General features: G+C 42.6%; 1 long non-coding RNA gene across 2 annotated transcripts; it reads left to right on the plus strand.

The window, feature by feature from the left end:
• The first annotated feature begins 2,214 nt into the window (after positions 1-2,214).
• LOC311229361 lies at positions 2,215-11,596 on the plus strand. Of its 2 annotated transcripts, none has more exons than XR_014619751.1 (8): positions 2,215-2,264; positions 2,796-2,863; positions 3,001-3,032; positions 3,664-3,736; positions 4,576-5,162; positions 8,560-8,608; positions 9,936-10,062; positions 10,927-11,596. It is a non-coding gene; the product is annotated as an uncharacterized lncRNA (long non-coding RNA). The 2 variants fall into 2 exon arrangements; XR_014619752.1 differs by having other exon boundaries at positions 2,217-2,264; positions 2,997-3,032.
• Positions 11,597-13,184: the final 1,588 nt, after the last annotated feature.

Raw genomic sequence — 13,184 nt, forward strand, 5'->3', positions numbered from 1 at the left:
TAGGGATAATCCACCCTGCTACACAAACATCTCAAAACAAACTGGTCAGACTACTGCTTGACCTTACTCCTAGAACCCACCTCTCCCCTGCCCACGTGACAACGGCTTAGAGTAGACGACAGAGTACAGCAACTTGCAATGGGCCTGTCTACAAGATACACTATACACGATCAAGCATATGTGTACATGTCAAAATACTTCCCAAAGGTCAGTGAATACCACGACCACAACACCATAGAGGGAGCTCCACAAATCATGTTAAACCCAGATTCGGCTCAAACAGGAACACGTTTCGCAATTATGCCACATCAATGTGGAACGCCCTACCCAAAGCTGTAAAGGAATGTGAATCACTACCCACTTTCAAAACCACTCTCAAAGAACACCTACGGGAGACTGCAATTCGAAACTGGCCCCTGTAAATTTCCTAACCCAACCCCCTCCAATGTACAGTAAAGTACCAAACATGGTTTTGTCAATATTTCAATGTACAGTTGTGCTTGTGCAGTACAGGAACAAGAACACCATAAGGTCCAACAAATTTAAGATAAATGCAAATAAATGAAAGAATGCAAGCACTCCCAGACATACCCCACGCGAAGGTAAGGAAAAACTCACTAAAACCTAACAATAGGGAAAAATGCTCCACAGGCAGTGTGGAGGAGAGAAGCCTTAGAAGGGCGATTCAAGGGGGGATCTCCCTTCTTAGATGTCGGTGATAGTAGTGTTGCAGACTTACAGTTGGTAAGCATGCACTCAAGTGTGAAGTGAAACACAGATGAGTGCATGCAATAGCAACTGAACATTTTGAAAGATTAAAGATAGAGCTGATAGCGATAGCAACTGAACATTTTGAAAGATTGAAGATAGAGCTGATAGCGGATCTATTTGAGGCACAGGGGCGGCGCAAATAGAGTCACGTCCTCCCCGTCTTAGTCACGGGACATTCAACACTCCGGTCATTGCTCAGGGACAGCCGGAGACAGGGAGATAGGGGGCGGCGCAGAGAGGGTCGCGAACTCCCCGACATCATCGCGGGACGTCCGGCACTCTCCTCCGGAGACAGGGGGGCACGCAGAGGGGGTCGCATTCTCCCGGCCTTCATCACGGGACGTCCGACACTCCGGTCAGCACTCCAGGACAGCAACTCACAGGGGGACAGGGAGACGGGACAGGCGTTAGACAGCTCATGTGATTGTAGTGGGCGGACATAGCAATAGATACAAGTGGTAAGCATATATGTGAATGGAGTAGATATATGAAGTAAGCATATTATGTGAATAGAATAGAAGTACTTAACCCAGCAATGAAACCGCGTTGACTGTTAAACTGTTAACAGTCTGTTAACAGACGACGGTAAGTAACTGATCCAAGGCCTCGTGGTGCATGTAGAGCAGTCACTGCAATCTTGGCCAAGACCCCGAGGCATCCATCACCTTAGTCGGCGCTAGGAGACGGGCACTCAGAGAGATGGGGGAGGAAGGGGGGGAGGGGGGGGGGGAAGGGGGGAGGGAGGGGGGGGAGGAGTTAGAGAGTTCCCATGTTTGTGGTGCTGCAAAAGAGCAGACATGTAGTACCCTGTAGTGCCATGTAGTACCATGTAGTACCCTGTAGTGCCAAGTAGTACCCTGTAGTGCCATGTAGTACCCTGTAGTACCCAGTAGTGCCATGTAGTACCATGTAGTACCATGTAGTACCCTGTAGTGCCATGTAGTACCATGTAGTACCCTGTAGTGCCATGTAGTGCCATGTAGTACCATGTAGTACCATGTAGTGCCATGTAGTACCATGTAGTACCCTGTAGTGCCATGTAGTACCATGTACCCTAACTAAACTAGACAGATTAATCTAATCTATATCACTCAATCTATATCACATGTCATGTTATGATGAATTGAAAATGGGGGACCCTGATGTAAACAAGATGAAAGTCTTTCTCTGGTCTGCATGCCCTTAACAATTGTATGTATTGAGCTGTACTGTATTGTACCCATTCTGCAATCTGTTAACAAAGTTTTCAATCAATCAATCAAAACCGTGGTCAGTCTGTGCGGAGAAACAAGGAAGAGCATGGTTGCCAGATCGGATTAACAATATCCGAACCGCCCATTATTATCAAAGGTTTGTCAGATGAAGGCAGACTCTCAAATCTGGCAACACTCATGCGTTGCATTGTGGGGGATCCCGGTTTGAAATTTGAATTGAAGCGCGTTACAGACAGAGCCTGCACCACGTCGTGACCAACTGTTGCATCTTCTCCTCAGGTAATTGTGCAACACATATATTTTATTATTTATAAGTAATGCGTGCCGCTGATATAAATGAGTGCTGTTTAGTCTGTGTTTTCAGTGACTACTGTAACGTTATTAGCTCGATATTATGAAACTGGCGGGATCTGTAAACTCGTTATGTAAAAAACGTTATGAGAGCTAACGTTGGTACCTACTGTACCCGGAGCTGCTAACTGGCTAACGTTATGAGAGCTAACGTTGGTACCTACTGTACCCGGAGCTGCTAACTGGCTAACGTTATGAGAGCTAACGTTGGTACCTACTGTACCCGGAGCTGCAAACTGGCTAACGTTATGAGAGCTAACGTTGGTACCTACTGTACCCGGAGCTGCTAACTGGCTATCATTCAGGTGGGGCTTATAGTGTGAAAAGTATGCTAACCTTACTGTCATGCACTAATAAACTAACCTACACTTTAACACGCAACACTTTGATGAATATTGTTACTCAGCTGATAGAGTTGTAATAAAATATATAATTTCATTGTTGCAAATACTGTTACAGTGCTGGATCTCATCAATGAGATGAACGCAGAAGACAGCTCAAGAACAACTACTTCAAGTGGTCGTAACGTAAGTAATGTATACATTTTTTTTTATTGTGTGTGTGACTGTGTATATATAATATATACTTTTTAATCTGGGACATCATTTCAAAGAGTCATCCTGTAATGCCTTCTCTCTCTCTCTCTCTCTCTCTCCCAAGACAGTCAAGATCTATCGGTACTAAGTGGTCATGCTTGTAAGTGATGTATAAAATGTTTTATTGTGCGTGTGTGACTGTGTATATATATACTTTTTAATCTGGGACTTTCAGGTTAGCACAGGTTAGTCACACTGCACCCACTGTGTACATTAACACTAGGGGACCGTGTGGATAAAGTAATGGATGCATTGTGATGTACAGTGTGTTTTGAGAACTAAACATTCTGCTGAAAGCTATAGAGTTCTAGAATTCCAAATAAATTAAAAAAAAACGAAAACCTTGTAGTTCTGACCTTGTCCCTGACTAACGTTACTACATCCGTCAACTTCCTCAAGTGATCTCTTTTGCACAGAGAACACCCACGGATGCTACTGTACCTCTCCCTGGACTCCTATATCTGTGCTATACTAACTCTGGTCTGTACCTCTGCATTAGGAGAGCTCTCTCTTCTCCCCTACATGTATTCAGCGGACCAGCACAAACTTGTAATCTTAGTTTACAAGATTACACTTTATGACTTTATGACCTGTTTAGTGAACAGGTCATTCTGCGCTGTTGTGTGGGTGTCAACATTTAGAATCACGTCTTACTCCCACATGGCTCAAATCACTGTTTGGTTATGGTCCACTGGTATTGGGGAGTTCATAATTATCTTTCATCTTCACAGGTGAACCCATGGTGGCAGGTGATGCAGGTGTCTGGGATAACTACAGTGTCAAGAAACAGCTACTCCATTCATGGTGAGACTACTAAAAGACTGATCCCATATATCCCACAATAAAGACTGATCTAGTGTTGTAGATATAGCCCACAATAAAGACTGATCTAGTGTTGTAGATATAGCCCACAATAAAGACTGATCCAGTGTTGTAGATATAGCCGACAATAAAGACTGATCCAGTGTTATAGATGTAAAACAAAGAGCTCCCATAATTGACCTTCACTGACGTTTAAAACACCTCGGCTGCGCCTCTGTGTTCTAAACTCTGTGTCGGTCAATTATTTTGCGACAATGACCTCGTAGCTATACATTATCCCTTACTTATTGATTTATCACGGTGAAGACTATTGAAAAATCCACCCTGGTCTCAAACTTTTTACACCAAGTACCACCTGAGAACGTAGCTGGCTCTCCAAGTACCACCATATGACCGACGTTAAAATAGTCTATTCAGCTATGCACAGTTCACGCAGGAGGCAAATGTATTCCTAATACCATTATTTTGTTACAAAGACTTAATTTCCTGCATTCTGGTGCAGGAATGTTTGAATTTTTACCATTTAAATTCCAGTGTTTGTGATGGGCATCACAAAGTATTGTATACAAAAAAACACATATTCAATACATTTTCGAATTGTAACCCTTTAAATGCCAGTTTGTGTGATGGCATCACAAATTATTGTTAAAAATTATTATTATTGTTGCTGTGGCTCTTGTTGTATTTTGTTATCTTGCTTTCCTTCTCTCTCTCTTCTCTCTCTCCATCTCTCTCTATCTCATCCTCTTCTCTTCTGTCTTCGTTCTGTCGTTGAATTTGTAGTTCGTTCTTTTTATTTGCCTTTTTCACTTTTCGTGTAGGGCAGTAGTTCGGTGAGTGGAAGTCCCGTCCCCTCCACATCGGGGACTACCTGGTCGGTTACCTGGTGCTGGGGATCCCCGGGACTGGTGTCCCTGCTGACGCGGAAGATCCACAAGACACACCGCTAGATGTGTGGCCGCCGCCTACCCCAGGCACCATGGATTCCCCGGATTCAGTGAGAGATCCTGCCATGAAAACCCTGCTGGTCGGGGAGGACTTTCTCTCATGGACGTCTCAACTACTCGGTGTTCTGCCGCGAGGACTACGCTGTCTGTGGGCCCAGGGAAATGGGCGACTTTCCCCCTATGCAGCGCGCACTTGCGACGGCAAGCCGAACAGCCCAGCGAGGAGGACCTGGCTTCTAATTCTCCTACTCCTGATGTCGGGTAACGTACAACCGAATCCAGGCCCAGAACTGTCTCAGTCGACTCAGCTGCAAACGCCAGAGGAGATTAGGGTGCCCTCCGTGGGCTCCTGCTACAGCCCGTCGGACACAGCGGACGAGGGAGGCAGCGCGGATCTTCTAACTACCGCAGAAATGGACAGTGTATTCTCTTCCAGAGGACTCCATATCACTCATCTCAACGTAAGAAGCTTAATCAATAAAATGGACGAAATCAGAATAATGTTTGGAAATAGCAAAGCCGCAATACTAACTTTCTCTGAAACAATGCTGGACAGTTCCATAAATGACTCTGAGATTGAAATAGAAAATTACACTGTCATACGTAAAGACAGAAATAGAAATGGGGGGGGTGTATGTGTTTATGTCCGAGCGGACATTTGTTTTAACATGAGGCCCGAGTTAAATCACAATGATATCGAAGCAGTGTGGCTTGATATAATTTTTCCTAAAACAAAACCTCTCTTAATCGGTGTCCTCTACAGACCTCCAACTCAAAATTCATTTTATGATTTACTGGAAGAGAGCTCAGTGGATCTTTGTAAATCTGAGGTGATTTTGATTGGAGATTTTAATACCAACACTCTTAAAAAAGATGCACCAATCTTTAAATCATTCAGAAATTACTGCAACCTACACGACTTAAATCAGCTGATCACTCAAGTCACAAGAGTCTGCTCTTCCACACAAACCATCATTGATCTAATTCTGACATCAGACCAGACCAAGATCTCTAGAAGTGGCGTGATAGAGTGCAGTCTAAGTGACCATCACATCATTTTCTGCACTCGTAAAATTCACAGACCTGTAATAAATTGTCACAACACAATCAGATTCAGATCTCTGAAAAACTACACAAGTGAAGCCTTAAGAACAGCTCTGGACAAAGTAGATTGGACAAATGTACTAAACTGCACATCGACAGAAAAAGCTTGGTCATGCTTTAAAACCACCTTCCTTTCAGTTATTGACACGCTTGCACCCTCAAAGGTGACCAGGGTCAAAGCTAGAACAGAGCCCTGGGTCACTGCCGAGATTCTAAAAGCCATTAGAGTGAGAAATGAGAGCTTCTCTAAATACAGAAAAACTAAAAATGAACAGCTCTTTGAGACCTGTAAAACACTAAGAAATGGAGTAACTAATATGATCAAAAAAGCAAAACTGAACTATTTTAACGAAAAAATTGAGGAAAATAAAAATAATCCTCAAAAACTGTGGAAGTCTTTAAAAACACTGGGTCACAATAATAGACTCAAGACTAAAACCACAAATCTCAACCTGAAAACACGATCATCTCTGACAAATTGAGCGTGGCAAATTGTTTAAACACCTTCTTCACAACTGTTGCTACCACTTTGGTGAACAAACTGCCGATCCACTCTGGCCGATATGGCATACAGCACATCCAGGCCTTTTATAAGGAACTGGGTGTACGTGAAAATGATTTTAAATTGACTGAAGTAACTACTGAAGAGGTTATGAAAAAGCTCAGTATGCTGCAGCCAACAAAAGCCACAGGCCATGACAATATTCCCACCAGATTTCTCAGAGACTCTGCTTCCATCATAGCTCCCATTGTAGCCCATATCACCAACCTCTCCATCAATCAGGGTCACATCCCGCAAGAACTCAAGCTTGCTAGGGTAACCCCTCTATTTAAAAAAGGAAACAAACTAGATCCAGGTAACTACCGCCCCGTTTCTATCCTTTGTTCCATATCAAAGGTAATTGAGAGGCTGGTATATGAGCAGATAGACAACTACCTGACTGAACATAGACTACTGTACCAGTTCCAATCAGGTTTCAGAAAATCACACTCCACTGACACCTGTTTACTGTACCTGACCGATTATATAAAACGGGAGATGGACAAGGGGAACTACTGCGGGATGGTAATGTTGGACCTGCAAAAGGCGTTTGACACGGTCAACCACTCCATCCTACTAGAAAAATTGAGAGCGATAGGCTTTGATAGCAAGTCAGCCAAATGGGTCAAGTCCTACCTGGAGGGAAGAGAACAGGTGGTAGACATCAATGGCACCTTGTCCTCGTCCCTTCCAGTGACATGTGGGGTCCCCCAAGGAAGCATTTTGGGGCCTCAACTGTTTTTAATATATATTAATGACATGAAATCGGCATGCGATTGCAACCTGTTCCTGTTTGCTGACGACTCGGCACTCCTGGTCTCTGACAGGGATAAGTCTAAAGTGGAAAGTGTCCTGAGCAGTGAAATGAAAAAGATCTGCTCTTGGCTCAGTGACAATAAATTGTCTCTACATCTGGGAAAAACAGAGGCTATACTCTTTGGGTCAAACGCCAACCTAAAGAAATCCCAGGGTTTTAAAATTAGAGTAGGTGAAAACGTTATTGAGGATAAAGAGGAGGTCACCTACCTGGGCTTTATTTTAAATAACAAACTTTCTAATGAAAAAATGGCACAAAAAGTTATTACTAAGGTCAATCAAAAAACCAAATTTTTATTTAGAATTTCCTCATTCATAAATAGAAACGCTCTGAGGACCCTAGCTGGAGCCCTCATCCAATGTCACTTTGACTATGCTTGCACTTCATGGTACAGCAACATATCAAAACAAATGAAGACAAAGCTCCAGACCTCCCAAAACAAACTAGTGAGACTCCTGCACAACCTTCACTTTAGGACTCACCTAACGCCAGCCCACTTTAGCAGTCTGGGATGGCTTAGGGTTGAAGAAAGGGTACACCAGCTTAAAATGCTACTGGTTTTTAAAGTACTGAAAGAAACGGTCCCCAAGTACCTAGTAAATTATTTTAATAAAGTAGGAGATGTCCACAAACACGCCACAAGAGGAAGCCCCACGGACCAGGTCCCGCCGAGAGTCAGGACATGCATGGGGAAAGATGAATTTTTTTACTCGGCTACGGTAATGTGGAATGCCCTGCCAACATTCATAAAACTCCTGAACTCCCCTCTCGGATTTAAATCCGCCCTAAAAACATGGCTCAGCAGCAACTCAAATTGGTATTAAAATGTTTTTTTATCTCTTTTATCATAACTTGGCTTTTATTTCTTTTATCATGAGTTGCTTTTAAGGGTTTGCGGATTTTCTTTTAACATTAGTTAACTGTATGAGTTGTCAGGTTAGGCGTTTTTATACAAATTTTTAGGATGTATCCTGTCTAGTGTACATGTCCATTTGTGTTTCTGTGCCTTTTTATGTTCCATTATATGGACCACAATGGAAACAAGCCTTGGCTTTATTGTGTTTTATCCATTTTTGACCAGCGTTGTTGACACTGTTATTGTCTTGTCTTTTAAAATGTTTTTTTGTCCTACGATTTGTGTCAAAATAAAGTATTCAATCAAAATATTCAATCAAAGCACGCCTCACCGGGGCCGGCGACAGCTCCCCCAGACCCCTTGACTGACTTTGCGCTTGCTGTTAAATGATAAGCATATTAATAGTACTTTTAGCTCTCTTGTCTGTATATTACGGTAAACTAATGTTGAATTGAGCTAGCGCTCTCGGTATAGACTAAACACTCAATGCTGGAACAAGAAGTTCTTCTAATTTGTTCAATGTTCTCTTCTCCTTTTCAGGCAGTCCAAATAACACAGTAAACAGCTTTTGCAGCCTCCTACTATGATGGTAAGTAATCAAGAATGTGGCTTTTTCCAAGAATGTGTCTTTTTCCTTACAAGAGTGATCTTATAGGAAAAAGCATGACAATGAAGTCGTCATTGAAGTGAAAATGGAAAATACATTATCCTACAGGCGAATGCAGATTGTGGAGGAGAGGCCCCTGGTCTGAGTTAAACTGGCCTGCCCTGTTCCAGGAGAGTGTAGTAATTAAAAGTGTACAGTATGCGTTGACATTTTTAGCTGTGACCACTCCAGCAAAGGTCTCTTTGGAGGCTTAAAGGAACACGCCAACTTTTTGGGAAATTAGCTTATTTGCCATCTACCTAGAGTTGGACAAGCAGATACATACCCTTTTCTTCTCTGTACACTGGAAGTAGGTGTGTCAGTGTAGCCTAGTTCCCAACAGTCACGAAAAACGCTTTATTTTTTTTTAAACTGGGCTTTTGAGGTGATGAAATCACTGCGGTCAGGCAGCAGCGGTTCGGCAAAAAATAGTTCAGAGTATATATATCCAGGGTTCGCACAAGGTCCTTGAAGTGCTTAAAATGCTTGATAAAAAAATAAAATAAAGTCAAGGCCTGGAATTCCTTAAACAGCCCATTTTTTAACAAGGTCCTGATTGGCTCAGGACACAGCCACTAAGCCAGGGTGGTGCAGCAGTGAGGAGAGTAGAGTTAGGCAGAAATATCAATTTGGCCAAAAAATGACTTAGGCAATTATGCTATGAGGCTAACTGATCAATCTGCTTGTCTAACTCCAGGGTAGATGGCAAATAAGCAAATTTCCCACAAAGTTGGTGCATTCCTTTTTAAAGGAGAAGTCCACTGAATAACACTCAGATTATTCCTAATTATATACAATTGTAATTTTTTTTAATTCCATTTATTTTTGGGCTTCCTGTATTTCTCACCCATCGCAATTTAGTTGCTATGCCAATTCCCTTCCTGGTCGTTGCACGCGTTGCCCATTGCTGTTGGCCTGGGGAGGGTACAGTACATGTGGAGTCGCCAGCCGCTTCTTTTCACCTGACAGCGAGGAGTTTCACTGGGGGAACGTAACGCATGCAGAGGTTCACACTATCTCCCCCAGATCCCCTGTAATTTTTGTTAAAGCAACAAGGGCTTAGAGGCCAAGCTTGGTATTGCAAGTCACATGGCGCTTTGGGAGCTCAGCCCACGCATGCATTTTACCCTAGGGATCAATAGCCCCGCATTTAGTGATCTAGGAGGCAAGTATTTTGTAATGAGATCGGATAGATAGAGCAATCTCAAAATTAGAAAATGAGGCTCATCGTGCTCGCAGGCCACTGTCTAAAGTCTAATTGTGTTCTCAGAGGGATGCCACTGGTGATCTACACCTCTACCAGAGGCCAGCAGCCAGAGGGGGGGACCCTGCTGACCACAAGGCCATTGAATCATCCTATGCTGAATTTACATGGATGGCATCTCCCTTAAGCTGATGTGAGTATAACTTGCATGTACAAACACACCCACTCTATCTATATCTCTCTTCGAGCACATGTCATCATCATCAAACCTTTATTTAATTCTCTGGAGAACAGTAGGGTTGTAAAAAAAAGTGTAAACATCTTCAAATCATTATTAATATAATTTATATTAATATAGGCTATTCAATTGAATTTCCTGTGAGCTAACCTCAAAAGTGAAAGTGGCAGCAGCATCAGAGGAGTTTAGTCCATGGTTCCGTCCCACTAGTGGTAGAAGCCCTGTTTACCACAAGCAACCTAGTGGTGTCTCACCTGCGGTAGTGAGAGGAGATGAAGGAGCCCCCCTCCCAGCAGCAAAGCAAGAGGGTCTAAAAAATACACCACTATCACCTTCAACATAGTGTTTTTGAAGAGGACAATTGAGTAACGCTTTAGTTTTCAGACACAAGGGTTAAGAGTAGTTTTGGACTTTGTGCGACGCCTGAGTGATTTCCCCAGCCGTTTCTTTACCCATGTATGTCTATGGGAAAAGGTATGTTTGCCCCTAAAAGTGTCACGTGACGAGATTGGCTACTCGCTCAAAATGTTTCACAGCCCCGGTGGCTTGGTATCCGGTGTTGTGAATCCACGTCTTCCTTCTTTTGGTGATTCAATTTTATCTGACAGGACGTGCATTAGGTGCATGTTTTTATTGCTAAACAAACATGCAACTAGCACTCTCAAAGCTGACAGTACTCTGTTCACATTTCCAAAATGTGTAATAGTGGCAAATGTCGGTACAGACTATTGAATAAAGTTTGAGGAATGGTAACCCATTAAATCCTACTTTTCAAGGACTTTCCAGTGAATCATAGTGTCCTTTTTTTCATTTTCCCAGATGCACCATGCACCAAGGATCCAGCTGATTACTGCCAATCTGGAGGATTGTTCCTTATCTGCTCTTCACTTGTGCCACCGATTCATTGACCTTTTGTGGTGTGGTATGTTTTGATTTGACTTAGTAATACACTGTATAGTTGGGATTCTGAATTAAACAGTATAATGTTCACACATATTATGGAGCCCCCAGGGGTCGGGAGAATATTGTGGAAAACAATATAAAACTGAAATGGTAAAGCTAAAAAACTGTAGACCTGACCACAACCCCCTCGGTTCAACAGCACAATATGTTGCTTTCGCCGCTTTTAAAAGTTGAAATCATCTGATGACATTGAAGGGATAGTTCAGAATTGTGGACATAAAGTTTAATTTACTACTTGGCCATTATGTTATGTTCAATGGACTGCACTTATATATAGCAATAGCGCTTTTATCCAAAGCGCGTATGGCCTCTCATTCACCTATTCACACACATTCACACACCAATGGTGGCAGCTGCCATGCATATTGATCCATAAATAGTGTGTTTAGATTGTACTTCTATTGGTTTTTAACTTTACATACTGTATTTAAACATTACATTTGAACAAACACTGCAAGCTAAAGTTTGAAATCATTTTAATCTGTTTTATACAGCACACGTGCTTCCAAAATAAACACTTGTTAACACTTGAAGCTTTTTGTTTCTAACAATCTGTACAATAAAAGTGTTTGTCTGCTTAACTTTTTTAGTGGTGCCACTTTATTAAATATGTTTGATAATCATTTAGGAGAAATCTGTAAAATAACAGTGTTTCTCTGCTGAGTTTTTAGTGGCATAACTTTATTGAAGGGGTTTGATTGTAATAAGTTAGGAAAAACCTGTAAAATAACAGTGTTTCAAGTTCCGTCACTTTATTGAAGGAGTTTGATTGTAATAATTTAGGAAAAACCGGCCAAATAACAGTGTTTCACTGTGTTTCATCGTAATAATTTTGGAAAAACTTGTGGAATAACAGTGTTAATCACTCCATTCTGATTGACAAGCTAAAAGCAATTGGTTTTGATAGCTTATCAGTGAGCTGGATGCAATCCTACCTGGAGGGGAGAGAACAGATGGTAGAGGTAAACGGTACTCTATCCCCCCCCCCCCTCACAGTGAGCTGTGGTGTTCCACAAGGAAGCATACTAGGACCGCTACTCTTCCTAATTTATGCAAATGACATGTCGTCAGCCTGTGACTGCAACTTGTTCCTGTTTGCGGACGACTCAGCCCTGCTGGTCTCTGACAAGAACAAGTTGCAGGTTGAAAAAACCCTCAGCTCGGAACTAGGCAAAATCTGCATATGGCTCGCTGATAACAAACTATCATTACACATGGGCAAAACAGAGTCCATTCTCTTCGGTTCAAATAACAAACTCAGCAAGACCGACGGCTTCTCAGTTGCAGTGGGTGACAATATTGTCACAAGGAAAGACGAAATTACCTACCTGGGTTCCATCCTAGAGGCAAATCTTTCCTGTGACAAAATGGCATCCAATGTGATAAAAAAAAGTCAACCAACGAACTAGATTCTTGTACCGGATCTCCTCTCTGGTAAACAAGAATACCCTGAAGACTCTGGCAGGAGCACTCATTCAAGGGTACTACGACTATGCGTGCACCTCATGGTACCAAAGCACCTCAAAGGCGCTTAAAACAAAATTACAAACATCACAAAACAAACTGGTCAGACTACTACTTGACCTTAACCCCCAGAACCCACCTCACCCCTGCCCACTTTGACAACCTAGGATGGCTTAGAGTAGACGACAGAGTACAGCAACTTGCAATGGGCCTTGTCTACAAGATACACTATACGACTAAGGTACCCATGTACATGTCAAAATACTTCCCAAAGGTCAGTGAATACCACAACCACTACACCAGAGGAAGCTCAACAAATCATGTTAAACCCAGATTCGGCTCAAACAAGGGACTAAATACGTTTCGCAATTATGCCACATCAATGTGGAACGCCCTACCCAAAGCTGTAAATGTGAATGTGAATCCCTACCCACATTCAAAACAGCTCTTAAAGAGCACCTACGGGAGGCTGCAATTCGAAACTGGCCACCGTAAATGCCCAAAACCCCCACCACCTCCTAATAGACAGTCTCCTCCCCACCGCATGTTTATATTCCCTCCCCGCTGTATGTATATCTCTCTCCCACCCACCCACCCCCTCCTAATGTACAGTCCCCTCCTCATCATATGTATATACTCTGTCAGGATCT

The sequence above is a fragment of the Notolepis coatsorum genome (assembly GCF_963971535.1).
Source record: "Notolepis coatsorum genome assembly, chromosome: 5".
Classification (NCBI taxonomy): domain Eukaryota; kingdom Metazoa; phylum Chordata; class Actinopteri; order Aulopiformes; family Paralepididae; genus Notolepis; species Notolepis coatsorum.